This window comes from Ixodes scapularis, unplaced genomic scaffold (assembly GCF_016920785.2).
Source record: "Ixodes scapularis isolate PalLabHiFi unplaced genomic scaffold, ASM1692078v2 ptg000146l_1___fragment_2___debris__unscaffolded, whole genome shotgun sequence".
In the NCBI taxonomy this organism is placed as follows: Eukaryota; Metazoa; Arthropoda; class Arachnida; order Ixodida; family Ixodidae; genus Ixodes; species Ixodes scapularis.
This window is the reverse complement of record NW_024609922.1, coordinates 431588-447931: the sequence shown is the minus strand read 5'-3', so window position 1 is coordinate 447931 and position 16344 is coordinate 431588.

Here is a 16344-nt window from a genome sequence, read left to right as displayed (position 1 = left end):
AACCTCTTACCAAGCACAGCACGGCTCGCTAAGACGGAGCTGCACTGGAGTGAAGGGCCAGACGAGCTGGTTGCCTGAGTGGCACCTGGAAGAGTGCGCATATTATGCACAGGCTGATGCTTTAAAATAACTATATTACCAAGTGCTGGAGAGTGCATTACTGCGGAGCTGTATGGGAGTGGTGAGTTCTGCAGTCTGTCGGGCTCTGCCTGGTCTGGGAAGGTTTCATTATTAGACACAGAAGTGCACCATGACGAGATAACCTCTTACCAAGCACAGCACGGCTCGCTAAGACGGAGCTGCACTGGAGTGAAGGGCCAGACCAGCTGGTTGCCTGAGTGGCACCTGGAAGAGTGCGCATATTATGTACAGGCTGATGCTTTAAAATAACTATATTACCGAGTGCTGGAGAGTGAATTACTGCGGAGCTGCATGGGAGTGGTGAATTCTGCAGTCTGTCGGGCTCTGCCTGGTCTGGGAAGGTTTCATTATTAGACACAGAAGTGCACCATGACGAGATAACCTCTTACCAAGCACAGCACGGCGCGCTAAGACGGAGCTGCACTGGAGTGAAGGGCCAGACGAGCTGGTTGCCTGAGTGGGACCTTGAAGAGTGTGCATATTATGCACAGGCTGATGCTTTAAAATAACTCTATATTAATGATTGCTGCAGAGTGCATTACTGCGGAGCTGCATGGGGGTGGTGAATTCTGCAGTCTGTCGGGCTCTGCCTGGTGTGGAAAGGTTTCATTATTAGATACAGAAGTGCACGATGACGAGATTACCTCTTACCAAGCACAGCACGGCTCGCTAAGACGGAGCTGCACTGGAGTGAAGGGCCAGATGAGCTGGTTGCCTGAGTGGCACCGGGAAGAGTGCGCATATTATGCACAGGCTGATGCTTTAAAATAACTATATTACCGAGCGCTGGAGAGTGAATCACTGCGGAGCTGCATGGGAGTGGTGAATTCTGCAGTCTGTTGGGTTCTGCCTGGTCTGGGAAGGTTTCATTATTAGATACAGAAGTGCACCATGACCAGATAACCTCTTACCAAGCACAGCACGGCTCGCTAAGACGGAGCTGCACTGGAGTGAAGGGCCAGACGAGCTGGTTGCCTGAGTGGCACCTGGAAGAGTGCGCATATTAGGCACAGCCTGATGCTTTAAAATAACTTTATATCACCGAGTGCTGCAGAGTGCCTTACTGCGGAGCTGCATGGGAGTGGCGAATTCTGCAGTCTGTCGGGCTCTGCCTGGTCTGGAAAGGTTTCATTATTAGATACACAAGTGCACGATGACGAGATAACCTCTTACCAAGCACAGCACGGCTCGCTAAGACGGAGCTGCACTGGAGTGAAGGGCCAGACGAGCTGGTTGCCTGAGTGGCACCTGGAAGAGTGCGCATATTATGCACAGGCTGATGCTTTAAAATAACTATATTTCCGAGTGCTGGAGAGTGCATTACTGCGGAGCTGCTTTGGAGTGGTGAATTCTGCAGTCTGTCGGGCTCTGCCTGGTCTGGGAAGGTTTCATTATTAGACACAGAAGTGCACCATGACGAGATAACCTCTTACCAAGCACAGCACGGCTCGCTAAGACGGAGCAGCACTGGAGTGAAGGGCCAGACGAGCTGGTTGCCTGAGTGGCACCTGGAAGAGTGCGCATATTATGCACAGGCTGATGCTTTAAAATAACTATACTACCGAGTGCTAGAGAGTGCATTACTGCGGAGCTGCATGGGAGTGGTTAATTCTGCAGTCTGTCGGGCTCTGCCTGGTCTGGGAAGGTTTCATTATTAGATACAGAAGTGCACGATGACGAGATTACCTCTTACCAAGCACAGCACTGCTCGCTAAGACGGAGCTGCAATGGAGTCAAGGGCCAGACGAGCTGGTTGCCTGAGTGGCACCTGGAAGAGTGCGCATATTATGCACAGGCTGATGCTTTAAAATAACTATACTACCGAGTGCTAGAGAGTGCATTACTGCGGAGCTGCATGGGAGTGGTTAATTCTGCAGTCTGTCGGGCTCTGCCTGGTCTGGGAAGGTTTCATTATTAGACACAGAAGTGCACCATGACGAGATAACCTCTTACCAAGCACAGCACTGCTCGCTAAGACGGAGCTGCAATGGAGTCAAGGGCCAGACGAGCTGGTTGCCTGAGTGGCACCTGGAAGAGTGCGCATATTAGGCACAGGCTGATGCTTTAAAATAACTATATTACCGAGTGCTGGAGAGTGCATTCCTGCGGAGCTGCATGGGAGTGGTGAATTCTGCAGTCTGTCGGGCTCTGCCTGGTCTGGGAAGGTTTCATTATTAGACACAGAAGTGCACTATGACGAGATAACCTCTTACCAAGCACAGCACGGCTCGCTAAGACGGAGCTGCACTGGAGTGAAGGGCCAGACGAGCTGGTTGCCTGAGTGGCACCTGGAAGAGTGCGCATATTATGCACAGGCTGATGCTTTAAAATAACTATACTACCGAGTGCTAGAGAGTGCATTACTGCGGAGCTGCATGGGAGTGGTTAATTCTGCAGTCTGTCGGGCTCTGCCTGGTCTGGGAAGGTTTCATTATTAGATACAGAAGTGCACGATGACGAGATTACCTCTTACCAAGCACAGCACGGCTCGCTAAGACGGAGCTGCACTGGAGTGAAGGGCCAGACGAGCTGGTTGCCTGAGTGGCACCTGGAAGAGTGCGCATATTAGGCACAGCCTGATGCTTTAAAATAACTTTATATCACCGAGTGCTGCAGAGTGCATTACTGCGGAGCTGCATGGGAGTGGTGAATTCTGCAGTCTGTCGGGCTCTGCCTGGTCTGGGAAGGTTTCATTATTAGACACAGAAGTGCACCATGACGAGATAACCTCTTACCAAGCACAGCACTGCTCGCTAAGACGGAGCTGCACTGGAGTGAAGGGCAAGACGAGCTGGTTGCCTGAGTGGCACCTGGAAGAGTGCGCATATTAGGCACAGGCTGATGCTTTAAAATATCTATATTACCGAGTGCTGCAGAGTGCATTACTGCGGAGCTGCATGGGAGTGGTGAATTCTGAGTCTGTCGGGCTCTGCCTGGTCTGGGAAGGTTTCATTATTAGACACAGAAGTGCACCATGACGAGATAACCTCTTACCAAGCACAGCACGGCTCACTAAGACGGAGCTGCACTGGAGTGAAGGGCCAGACGAGCTGGTTGCCTGAGTGGCACCTGGAAGAGTGCGCATATTATGCACAGGCTGATGCTTTAAAATAACTATATTACCGAGTGCTGGAGAGTGCATTACTGCGGAGCTGCATGGGAGTGGTGAATTCTGCAGTCTGTCGGGCTCTGCGTGGTCTGGGAAGGTTTCATTATTAACACTGAAGTGCACCATGACGAGATAACCTCTTACCAAGCACAGCACGGCTCGCTAAGACGGACCTGCACTGGAGTGAAGGGCCAGACGAGCTGGTTGCCTGAGTGGTACCTGGAAGAGTGCGCATGTTATGCACAGGCTGATGCTTTAAAATAACTATATTACCGAGTGCTGGAGAATGAATTACTGCGGAGCTGCATGGGAGTGGTGAATTCTGCAGTCTGTCGGGCTCTGCTGGTCTGGGAAGGTTTCATTATTAGACACAGAAGTGCACCATGACGAGATAACCTCTTACAAAGCACAGCACGGCTCGCTAAGACGGAGCTGCACTGGAGTGAAGGGCCAGGCGAGCTGGTTGCCTGAGTGGCACCTGGAAGAGTGTGCATATTATGCACAGGCTGATGCTTTAAAATAACTATATTACCGAGTGCTGGAGAGTGCATTACTGCGGAGCTGCATGGGAGTGGTGAATTCTGCAGTCTGTCGGGCTCTGCCTGGTCTGGGAAGGTTCCATTATTAGACACAGAAGTGCACCATGACCAGATAACTTCTTACCAAGCACAGCACGGCTCGCTAAGACGTAGCTGCACCGGAGTGAAGGGCCAGACGAGCTGGTTGCCTGAGTGGCACCTGGAAGTGTGCGCATATTAGGCACAGGCTGATGCTTTAAATTAACTATATTACCGAGTGCTGAAGAGTTTATTTCTGCGGAGCTGCATGGGAGTGGTGAATTCTGCTGTCCGTCGGGCTCTGCCTGGTCTGGAAAGGTTTCATTATTAGACACAGATGTGCACCATGACGAGATAACCTCTTACCAAGCACAGCACGGCTCGCTAAGACGGAGCTGCACTGGAGTGAAGGGCCAGACAAGCTGGTTTCCTGAGTGGCACCTGGAAGAGTGCGCATATTAGGCACAGCCTGATGCTTTAAAATAACTTTATATCACCGAGTGCTGCAGAGTGCCTTACTGCGGAGCTGCATGGGAGTGGCGAATTCTGCAGTCTGTCGGGCTCTGCCTGGTGTGGAAAGGTTTCATTATTAGATACAGAAGTGCACGATGACGAGATAACCTCTTACCAAGCACAGCACGGCTCGCTAAGACGGAGCTGCACAGGAGTGAAGGGCCAGACGAGCTGGTTGCCTGAGTGGGACCTTGAAGAGTGCGGATATTAGGCACAGGCTGATGCTTTAAAATAACTCTATATTAATGATTGCTGCAGAGTGCATTACTGCGGAGCTGCATGGGGGTGGGGAATTCTGCAGTCTGTCGGGCTCTGCCTGGTGTGGAAAGGTTTCATTATTAGATACAGAAGTGCACGATGACGAGATTACCTCCTACCAAGCACAGCACGGCTCGCTAAGACGGAGCTGCACTGGAGTGAAGGGCCAGACGAGCTGGTTGCCTGAGTGGCACTTGGAAGAGTGCGCATATTACGCACAGGCTGATGCTTTAAAATAACTATATTACCGAGTGCTGGAGAGTGCATTACTGCGGAGCTGCATGGGAGTGGTGAATTCTGCAGTCTCTCGGGCTCTGCCTGGTTTGGGAAGGTTTAATTATTAGACACAGAAGTGCACCATGACGAGATAACCTCTTGCCAAGCACAGCACTGCTCGCTAAGACGGAGCTGCACTGGAGTGAAGGGCCAGACGAGCTGCTTGCCTGAGTGGCACCTGGAAGAGTGCGCATATTAGGCACAGGCTGATGCTTTGAAATAACTATATTGCCGAGTGCTGCAGAGTGCATTACTGCGGAGCTGCATGGGAGTGGTGAATTCTGAGTCTGTCGGGCTCTGCCTGGTCTGGGAAGGTTTCATTATTAGACACCGAAGTGCACAATGACGAGATAACCTCTTACCAAGCACAGCACGGCTCGCTAAGACGGAGCTGCACTGGAGTGAAGGGCCAGACGAGCTGGTTGCCTGAGTGGCACCTGGAAGAGTGCGCATATTATGCACAGGCTGATGCTTTAAAATAACTATATTACCAAGTGCTGGAGAGTGCATTACTGCGGAGCTGTATGGGAGTGGTGAGTTCTGCAGTCTGTCGGGCTCTGCCTGGTCTGGGAAGGTTTCATTATTAGACACAGAAGTGCACCATGACGAGATAACCTCTTACCAAGCACAGCACGGCTCGCTAAGACGGAGCTGCACTGGAGTGAAGGGCCAGACCAGCTGGTTGCCTGAGTGGCACCTGGAAGAGTGCGCATATTATGTACAGGCTGATGCTTTAAAATAACTATATTACCGAGTGCTGGAGAGTGAATTACTGCGGAGCTGCATGGGAGTGGTGAATTCTGCAGTCTGTCGGGCTCTGCCTGGTCTGGGAAGGTTTCATTATTAGACACAGAAGTGCACCATGACGAGATAACCTCTTACCAAGCACAGCACGGCGCGCTAAGACGGAGCTGCACTGGAGTGAAGGGCCAGACGAGCTGGTTGCCTGAGTGGGACCTTGAAGAGTGTGCATATTATGCACAGGCTGATGCTTTAAAATAACTCTATATTAATGATTGCTGCAGAGTGCATTACTGCGGAGCTGCATGGGGGTGGTGAATTCTGCAGTCTGTCGGGCTCTGCCTGGTGTGGAAAGGTTTCATTATTAGATACAGAAGTGCACGATGACGAGATTACCTCTTACCAAGCACAGCACGGCTCGCTAAGACGGAGCTGCACTGGAGTGAAGGGCCAGATGAGCTGGTTGCCTGAGTGGCACCGGGAAGAGTGCGCATATTATGCACAGGCTGATGCTTTAAAATAACTATATTACCGAGCGCTGGAGAGTGAATCACTGCGGAGCTGCATGGGAGTGGTGAATTCTGCAGTCTGTTGGGTTCTGCCTGGTCTGGGAAGGTTTCATTATTAGATACAGAAGTGCACCATGACCAGATAACCTCTTACCAAGCACAGCACGGCTCGCTAAGACGGAGCTGCACTGGAGTGAAGGGCCAGACGAGCTGGTTGCCTGAGTGGCACCTGGAAGAGTGCGCATATTAGGCACAGCCTGATGCTTTAAAATAACTTTATATCACCGAGTGCTGCAGAGTGCCTTACTGCGGAGCTGCATGGGAGTGGCGAATTCTGCAGTCTGTCGGGCTCTGCCTGGTCTGGAAAGGTTTCATTATTAGATACACAAGTGCACGATGACGAGATAACCTCTTACCAAGCACAGCACGGCTCGCTAAGACGGAGCTGCACTGGAGTGAAGGGCCAGACGAGCTGGTTGCCTGAGTGGCACCTGGAAGAGTGCGCATATTATGCACAGGCTGATGCTTTAAAATAACTATATTTCCGAGTGCTGGAGAGTGCATTACTGCGGAGCTGCTTTGGAGTGGTGAATTCTGCAGTCTGTCGGGCTCTGCCTGGTCTGGGAAGGTTTCATTATTAGACACAGAAGTGCACCATGACGAGATAACCTCTTACCAAGCACAGCACGGCTCGCTAAGACGGAGCAGCACTGGAGTGAAGGGCCAGACGAGCTGGTTGCCTGAGTGGCACCTGGAAGAGTGCGCATATTAGGCACAGGCTGATGCTTTAAAATAACTATATTACCGAGTGCTGGAGAGTGCATTACTGCGGAGCTGCATGGGAGTGGTGAATTCTGCAGTCTGTCGGGCTCTGCCTGGTCTGGGAAGGTTTCATTATTAGACACCGAAGTGCACTATGACGAGATAACCTCTTACCAAGCACAGCACGGCTCGCTAAGACGGAGCTGCACTGGAGTGAAGGGCCAGACGAGCTGGTTGCCTGAGTGGCACCTGGAAGAGTGCGCATATTATGCACAGGCTGATGCTTTAAAATAACTATATTACCGAGTGCTGGAGAGAGCATTACTGCGGAGCTGCATGGGAGTGGTGAATTCTGCAGTCTGTCGGGCTCTGCCTGGTCTGGGAAGGTTTCATTATTAGATACAGAAGTGCACGATGACGAGATTACCTCTTACCAAGCACAGCACGGCTCGCTAAGACGGAGCTGCACTGGAGTGAAGGGCCAGACGAGCTGGTTGCCTGAGTGGCACCTGGAAGAGTGCGCATATTAGGCACAGGCTGATGCTTTAAAATAACTATATTACCAAGTGCTGCAGAGTGCATTACTGCGGAGCTGCATGGGAGTGGTGAATTCTGAGTCAGTCGGCCTCTGCCTGGTCTGGGAAGGTTTCATTATTAGACACAGAAGTGCACCATGACGAGATAACCTCTTACCAAGCACAGCACGGCTACCTAAGAAGGAGCTGCACTGGAGTGAAGCGCCAGACGAGCTGGTTGCCTGAGTGGCACCTGGAAGAGTGCGCATATTAGGCACAGGCTGATGCTTTAAAATAACTATATTACCAAGTGCTGCAGAGTGCATTACTGCGGAGCTGCATGGGAGTGGTGAATTCTGAGTCAGTCGGCCTCTGCCTGGTCTGGGAAGGTTTCATTATTAGACACAGAAGTGCACCATGACGAGATAACCTCTTACCAAGCACAGCACGGCTACCTAAGAAGGAGCTGCACTGGAGTGAAGGGCCAGACGAGCTGGTTGCCTGAGTGGCACCTGGAAGAGTGCGCATATTATGCACAGGCTGATGCTTTAAAATAACTATATTACCGAGTGCTGGAGAGTGCATTACTGCGGAGCTGCATAGGAGTGGTGAATTCTGCAGTCTGTCGGGCTCTGCCTGGTCTGGGAAGGTTTCATTATTAGACACAGAAGTGCACCATGACGAGATAACCTCTTACCAAGCACAGCACAGCTCGCTAAGACGGAGCTGCACTGGAGTGAAGGGCCAGATGAGCTGGTTGCCTGAGTGGCACCGGGAAGAGTGCTCGTATTATGCAGAGGCTGATGCTTTAAAATAACTATATTACCGAGCGCTGGAGAATGAATTACTGCGGAGCTGCATGGGAGTGGTGAATTCTGCAGTCTGTCGGGTTCTGCCTGGTCTGGGAAGGTTTCATTATTAGACACAGAAGTGCACAATGACCAGATAACCTCTTACCAAGCACAGCACGGCTCGCTAAGACGGAGCTGCACTGGAGTGAAGGGCCAGACGAGCAGGTTGCCTGAGTGGCACCTGGAAGAGTGCGCATATTATGCACAGGCTGATGCTTTAAAATAACTCTATATTAACGAGTGCTGCAGAGTGCATTACTGCGGAGCTGCATGGGGGTGGTGAATTCTGCAGTCTGTCGGGCTCTGCCTGGTGTGGAAAGGTTTCATTATTAGATACAGAAGTGCACGATAACGAGATTACCTCTTACCAAGCACAGCACGGCTCGCTAAGACGGAGCTGCACTGGAGTGAAGGGCCAGACGAGCTGGTTGCCTGAGTGGCACCTGGAAGAGTGCGCATATTATGCACAGGCTGATGCTTTAAAATAACTATATTACCGAGTGCTGGAGAGTGCATTTCTGCGTAGCTGCATGGGAGTGGTGAATTCTGCAGTCTGTCGGGCTCTGCCTGGTCTGGGAAGGTTTGATTATTAGACACAGAAGTGCACGTTGACGAGATAACCTCTTACCAAGCACAGCACGGCTCGCTAAGACGGAGCTGCACTGGAGTGAAGGGCCAGACGAGCTGGTTGCCTGAGTGGGACCTTGAAGAGTGCGGATATTAGGCACAGGCTGATGCTTTAAAATAACTCTATATTAACGAGTGCTGCAGAGTGCATTACTGCGGAGCTGCATGGGGGTGGTGAATTCTGCAGTCTGTCGGGCTCTGCCTGGTGTGGAAAGGTTTCATTATTAGATACAGAAGTGCACGATAACGAGATTACCTCTTACCAAGCACAGCACGGCTCGCTCAGACGGAGCTGCACTGGAGTGAAGGGCCAGACGAGCAGGTTGCCTGAGTGGCACCTGGAAGAGTGCGCATATTAGGCACAGCCTGATGCTTTAAAATAACTTTATATCACCGAGTGCTGCAGAGTGCCTTACTGCGGATCTGCATGGGAGTGGCGAATTCTGCAGTCTGTCGGGCTCTGCCTGGTCTGGGAAGGTTTCATTATTAGACACAGAAGTGCACCATGACGAGATAACCTCTTTCCAAGCACAGCACGGCTCGCTAAGACGGAGCTGCACTGGAGTGAAGGGCCAGATGAGCTGGTTGCCTGAGTGGCACCTGGAAGAGTGCGCATGCTATGCACGGGCTGATGCTTTAAAATAACTGTATTACCGAGTGCTATAGAGTGAATTACTGCGGAGCTGCATGGGAGTGGTGAATTCTGCAGTCTGTCGGGTTCTGCCTGGTCTGGGAAGGTTTCATTATTAGATACAGAAGTGCACCATGACGAGATAACCTCTTACCAAGCACAGCACGGCTCGCTAAGACGGAGCTGCACTGGAGTGAAGGGCCAGACGAGCTGGTTGCCTGAGTGGCACCTGGAAGAGTCCGCATATTATGCACAGGCTGATGCTTTAAAATAACTATATTACAGAGTACTGGAGAGGGAATTACTACGGAGCTGCATGGGAGTGGTGAATTCTGCAGTCTGTCGGGCTCTGCCAGGTCTGGGAAGGTTTCATTATTAGACACAGAAGTGCACCATGACCAGATAACCTCTTACCAAGCAATGCACGGCTCGCTAAGACGGAGCTGCACTGGAGTGAAGGGCCAGACGAGCTGGTTGCCTGAGTGGCACCTTCAAGAGTGCGCATATTATGCACAGGCTGATGCTTTAAAATAACTGTATTACCGAGTGCTGGAGAGTGCATTACTGCGGAGCTGCATGGGAGTGGTGAATTCTGCAGTCTGTCGGGCTCTGCCTGGTCTGGAAAGGTTTCATTATTAGACACAGAAGTGCACCATGACGAGATAACCTCTTACCAAGCACAGCACGGCTCGCTAAGAGGGAGCTGCACTGGAGTGAAGGGCCAGACGAGCTGGTTGCCTGAGTGGCACCTGGAAGTGTGCGCATATTAGGCACAGGCTGACGCTTTAAATTAACTATATTACCGAGTGCTGCAGAGTGCATTACTGCGGAGCTGCATGGGAGTGGTGAATTCTGCAGTCCGTCGGGCTCAGCCTGGTCTGGAAAGGTTTCATTATTAGACACAGAAGTGCACCATGACGAGATAACCTCTTACCAAGCACAGCACGGCTCGCTAAGACGGAGCTGCACTGGAGTGAAGGGCCAGACGAGCTGGTTGCCTGAGTGGCACCTGGAAGAGTGCGCATATTATGCACAGGCTGATGCTTCAAAATAACTATATTATCGAGTACTGCAGAGTGCATTACTGCGGAGCTGCATGGGAGTGGTGAATTCTGCAGTCCGTTGGGCTCTGCCTGGTCTGGAAAGGTTTCATTATTAGACACAGAAGTGCACCATGACGAGATAACCTCTTACCAAGCACAGCACGGCTCGTTAAGACGGAGCTGCACTGGAGTGAAGGGCCAGACGAGCTGGTTGGCTGAGTGGCACCTGGAAGAGTGCGCATATTATGCACAGGCTGATGCTTTAAAATAACTATATTACCGAGTGCTGCAGAGTGCATTACTGCGGAGCTGCATGGGAGTGGTGAATTCTGCAGTCTGTCGGGCTCTGCCTGGTCTGGGAAGGTTTCATTATTAGACACAGAAGTGCACCATGACGAGATAACCTCTTACCAAGCACAGCACGGCTCGCTAAGACGGAGCTGCACTGGAGTGAAGGGCCAGACGAGCTGGTTGCCTGAGTGGGACCTTGAAGAGTGCGGATATTAGGCACAGGCTGATGCTTTAAAATAACTCTATATTAACGAGTGCTGCAGAGTGCATTACTGCGGAGCTGCATGGGGGTGGTGAATTCTGCAGTGTGTCGGGCTCTGCCTGGTGTGGAAATGTTTCAATATTAGATACAGATGTGCACGATGACGAGATTACCTCTTACCAAGCACAGCACGGCTCGCTAAGACGGAGCTGCACTGGAGTGAAGGGCCAGACGAGCTGGTTGCCTGAGTGGCACCTGGAAGAGGGCGCATATTAGGCACAGCCTGATGCTTTAAAATAACTTTATATCACCGAGTGCTGCAGAGTGCCTTACTGTGGAGCTGCATGGGAATGGCGAATTCTGCAGTCTGTCGGGCTCTGCCTGGTCTGGGAAGGTTTCATTATTAGACACAGAAGTGCACCATGACGAGATAACCTCTTACCAAGCACAGCACTGCTCGCTAAGACGGAGCTGCAATGGAATGAAGGGCCAGACGAGCTGGTTGCCTGAGTGGCACCTGGAAGAGTGCGCATATTAGGCACAGGCTGATGCTTTAAAATAACTATATTACCGAGTGCTGCAGAGTTCATTACTGTGGAGCTGCATGGGAGTGGTGAATTCTGCAGTCTGTCGGGCTCTACCTGGTCTGGGAAGGTTTCATTATTAGACACAGAAGTGCACCATGAGAAGATAACCTATTACCAAGCACAGCACGGCTCGCTAAGACGGAGCTGCACTGGAGTGAAGGGCCAGACGAGCTGGTTGCCTGAGTGGCACCTGGAAGAGTGCGCATATTAGGCACAGGCTGATGCTTTAAAATAACTACATTACCGAGTGCTGGAGAGTGCATTACTGCGGAGCTGCATGGGAGTGGTGAATTCTGTAGTCTGTCGGGCTCTGCCTGGTCTGGGAAGGTTTCATTATTAGACACAGAAGTGCACCATGACGAGATAACCTCTTACCAAGCACAGCACTGCTCGCTAAGACGGAGCTGCAATGGAATGAAGGGCCAGACGAGCTGGTTGCCTGAGTGGCACCTGGAAGAGTGCGCATATTAGGCACAGGCTGATGCTTTAAAATAACTATATTACCGAGTGCTGCAGAGTGCATTACTGCGGAGCTGCATGGGAGTGGTGAATTCTGCAGTCTGACGGGCTCTACCTGGTCTGGGAAGGTTTCATTATTAGACACAGAAGTGCACCATGAGAAGATAACCTATTACCAAGCACAGCACGGCTCGCTAAGACGGAGCTGCACTGGAGTGAAGGGCCAGACGAGCTGGTTGCCTGAGTGGCACCTGGAAGAGTGCGCATATTATGCACAGGCTGATGCTTTAAAATAACTATATTACCGAGTGCTGGAGAGTGCATTCCTGCGGAGCTGCATGGGAGTGGTGAATTCTGAAGTCTGTCGGGCTCTGCCTGGTCTGGGAAGGTTTCATTATTAGACACAGAAGTGCACTATGACGAGATAACCTCTTACCAAGCACAGCACGGCTCGCTAAGACGGAGCTGCACTGGAGTGAAGGGCCAGACGAGCTGGTTGCCTGAGTGGCACCTGGAAGAGTGCGCATACTATGCACAGGCTGATGCTTTAAAATAACTATATTACCGAGTGCTGGAGAGTGCATTACTGCGGAGCTGCATGGGAGTGGTGAATTCTGCAGTCTGTCGGGCTCTGCCTGGTCTGGGAAGGTTTCATTATTAGATACAGAAGTGCACGATGACGAGATTACCTCTTACCAAGCACAGCACGGCTCGCTAAGACGGAGCTGCACTGGAGTGAAGGGCCACACGAGCTGGTTGCCTGAGTGGCACCTGGAACAGTGCGCATATTAGGCACAGCCTGATGCTTTAAAATAACTTTATATCACCGAGTGCTGCAGAGTGCATTACTGCGGAGCTGCATGGGAGTGGTGAATTCTGCAGTCTGTCGGGCTCTCCCTGGTCTGGGAAGGTTTCATTATTAGACACAGAAGTGCACCATGACGTGATAACCTCCTACCAAGCACAGCACTGCTCGCTAAGACGGAGCTGCACTGGAGTGAAGGGCCAGACGAGCTGGTTGCCTGAGTGGCACCTGGAAGAGTGCGCATATTATGCACAGGCTGATGCTTCAAAATAACTATATTACCGAGTACTGCAGAGTGCATTACTGCGGAGCTGCATGGGAGTGGTGAATTCTGCAGTCCGTTGGGCTCTGCCTGGTCTGGAAAGGTTTCATTATTAGACACAGAAGTGCACCATGACGAGATAACCTCTTACCAAGCACAGCACGGCTCGCTAAGACGGAGCTGCACTGGAGTGAAGGGCCAGACGAGCTGGTTGCCTGAGTGGGACCTTGAAGAGTGCGGATATTAGGGACAGGCTGATGCTTTAAAATAACTCTATATTAATGAGTGCTGCAGAGTGCATTACTGCGGAGCTGCATGGGGGTGGTGAATTCTGCAGTCTGTCGGGCTCTGCCTGGTGTGGAAAGGTTTCATTATTAGATACAGAAGTGCACGATGACGAGATTACCTCTTACCAAGCACAGCACGGCTCGCTAAGACGGAGCTGCACTGGAGTGAAGGGCCAGACGAGCTGGTTGCCTGAGTGGCACCTGGAAGAGTGCGCATATTAGGCACAGCCTGATGCTTTAAAATAACTTTATATCACCGAGTGCTGCAGAGTGCCTTACTGCGGAGCTGCATGGGAGTGGCGAATTCTGCAGTCTGTCGGGCTCTGCCTGGTCTGGAAAGGTTTCATTATTAGATACAGATGTGCACGATGACGAGATAACCTCTTACCAAGCACAGCACGGCTCGCTAAGACGGAGCTGCACTGGAGTGAAGGGCCAGGCGAGCTGGTTGCCTGAGTGGCACCTGGAAGAGTGTGCTTATTATGCACAGGCTGATGCTTTAAAATAACTATATTACCGAGTGCTGGAGAGTGCATTACTGCGGAGCTGCATAGGAGTGGTGAATTCTGCAGTCTGTCGGGCTCTGCCTGGTCTGGGAAGGTTTCATTATTAGACACAGAAGTGCACCATGACGAGATAACCTCTTACCAAGCACAGCACGGCTAGCTAAGACGGAGCTGCACTGGAGTGAAGGGCCAGACAAGCTGGTTGCCTGAGTGGCACCTGGAAGAGTGCGCATATTATGCACAGGCTGATGCTTTAAAATAAATATATTACCGAGTGCTGGAGAGTGCATTACTGCGGAGCTGCATGGGAGTGGTGAATTCTGCAGTCTGTCGGGCTCTGCCTGGTCTGGGAAGGTTTCATTATTAGACACCGAAGTGCACCATGACGAGATAACCTCTTACCAAGCACAGCACGGCTCGCTAAGACGGAGCTGCACTGGAGTGAAGGGCCAGACGAGCTGGTTGCCTGAATGGCACCTGGAAGAGTGCGCATATTAGGCACAGGATGATGCTTTAAAATAACTATATTACCGAGTGCTGGAGACTGCATTACTGCGGAGCTGCATGGGAGTGGTGAATTCTGCAGTCTGTCGGGCTCTGCCTGGTCTGGGAAGGTTTCATTATTAGACACAGATGTGCACCATGACGAGATAACCTCTTGCCAAGCACAGCACTGCTCGCTAAGACGGAGCTGCACTGGAGTGAAGGGCCAGACGAGCTGCTTGCCTGAGTGGCACCTGGAAGAGTGCGCATATTAGGCACAGGCTGATGCTTTAAAATAACTATATTACCGAGTGCTGCAGAGTGCATTACTGCGGAGCTGCATGGGAGTGGTGAATTCTGCAGTCTGTCGGGCTCTGCCTGGTCTGGGAAGGTTTCATTAAGACACAGAAGTGCACCATGACGAGATAACCTCTTACCAAGCACAGCACGGCTCGCTAAGACGGAGCTGCACTGGAGTGAAGGGCCAGACCAGCTGGTTGCCTGAGTGGCACCTGGAAGAGTGCGCATATTATGCACAGGCTGATGCTTTAAAATAACTATATTACCGAGTGCTGGAGAGTGAATTACTGCGGAGCTGCATGGGAGTGGTGAATTCTGCAGTCTGTCGGGCTCTGCCTGGTCTGGGAAGGTTTCATTATTAGACAAAGAAGTGCACCATGACGAGATAACCTGTTACCAAGCACAGCACGGCTCGCTAAGACGGAGCTGCACTGGAGTGAAGGGCCAGGCGAGCTGGTTGCCTGAGTGGCACCTGGAAGAGTGCGCATATTATGCACAGGCTGATGCTTTAAAATAACTATATTACCGAGTGCTGCAGAGTGCCTTACTGCGGAGCTGCATGTGAGTGGCGAATTCTGAAGTCTGTTGGGCTCTGCCTGGTCTGGAAAGGTTTCATTATTAGATACAGAAGTGCACGATGACGAGATAACCTCTTACCAAGCACAGCACGGCTCGCTAAGACGGAGCTGCACTGGAGTGAAGGGCAAGACGAGCTGGTTGCCTGAGTGGCACCTGGAAGATTGCGCATATTATGCACAGGCTGATGCTTTAAAATAACTATATTACCGAGTGCTGGAGAGTGCATTGCTGCGGAGCTGCATGGGAGTGGTGAATTCTGCAGTCTGTCAGGCTCTGCCTGGTCTGGGAAGGTTTCATTATTAGACACAGAAGTGCACGATGACGAGATAACCTCTTACCAAGCACAGCACGGCTCGCTAAGACGTAGCTGCACTGGAGTGAAGGGCCAGACGAGCTGGTTGCCTGAGTGGGACCTTGAAGAGTGCGGATATTAGGCACAGGCTGATGCTTTAGAGAGTGCATTACTGCGGAGCTGCATGGGGGTGGTGAATTCTGCAGTCTGTCGGGCTCTGCCTGGTGTGGAAAGGTTTCATTATTAGATACAGAAGTGCACGATAACGAGATTACCTCTTACCAAGCACAGCACGGCTCGCTAAGACGGAGCTGCACTGGAGTGAAGGGCCAGACGAGCAGGTTGCCTGAGTGGCGCCTGGAAGAGTGCGCATATTAGGCACAGCCTGATGCTTTAAAATAACTTTATATCACCGAGTGCTGAAGAGTGCCTTACTGCGGAGCTGCATGGGAGTGGCGAATTCAGCAGTCTGTCGGGCTCTGCCTGGTCTGGGAAGGTTTCATTATTAGATACAGAAGTGCACCATGACGAGATAACCTCTTACCAAGCACAGCACGGCTCGCTAAGACGGAGCTGCACTGGAGTGAAGGGCCAGACGAGCTGGTTGCCTGAGTGGCACCTGGAAGAGTGCGCATATTATGCACAGGCTGATGCTTCAAAATAACTATATTACCGAGTACTGCAGAGTGCATTACTGCGGAGCTGCATGGGAGTGGTGAATTCTGCAGTCCGTTGGGCTCTGCCTGGTCTGGAAAGGT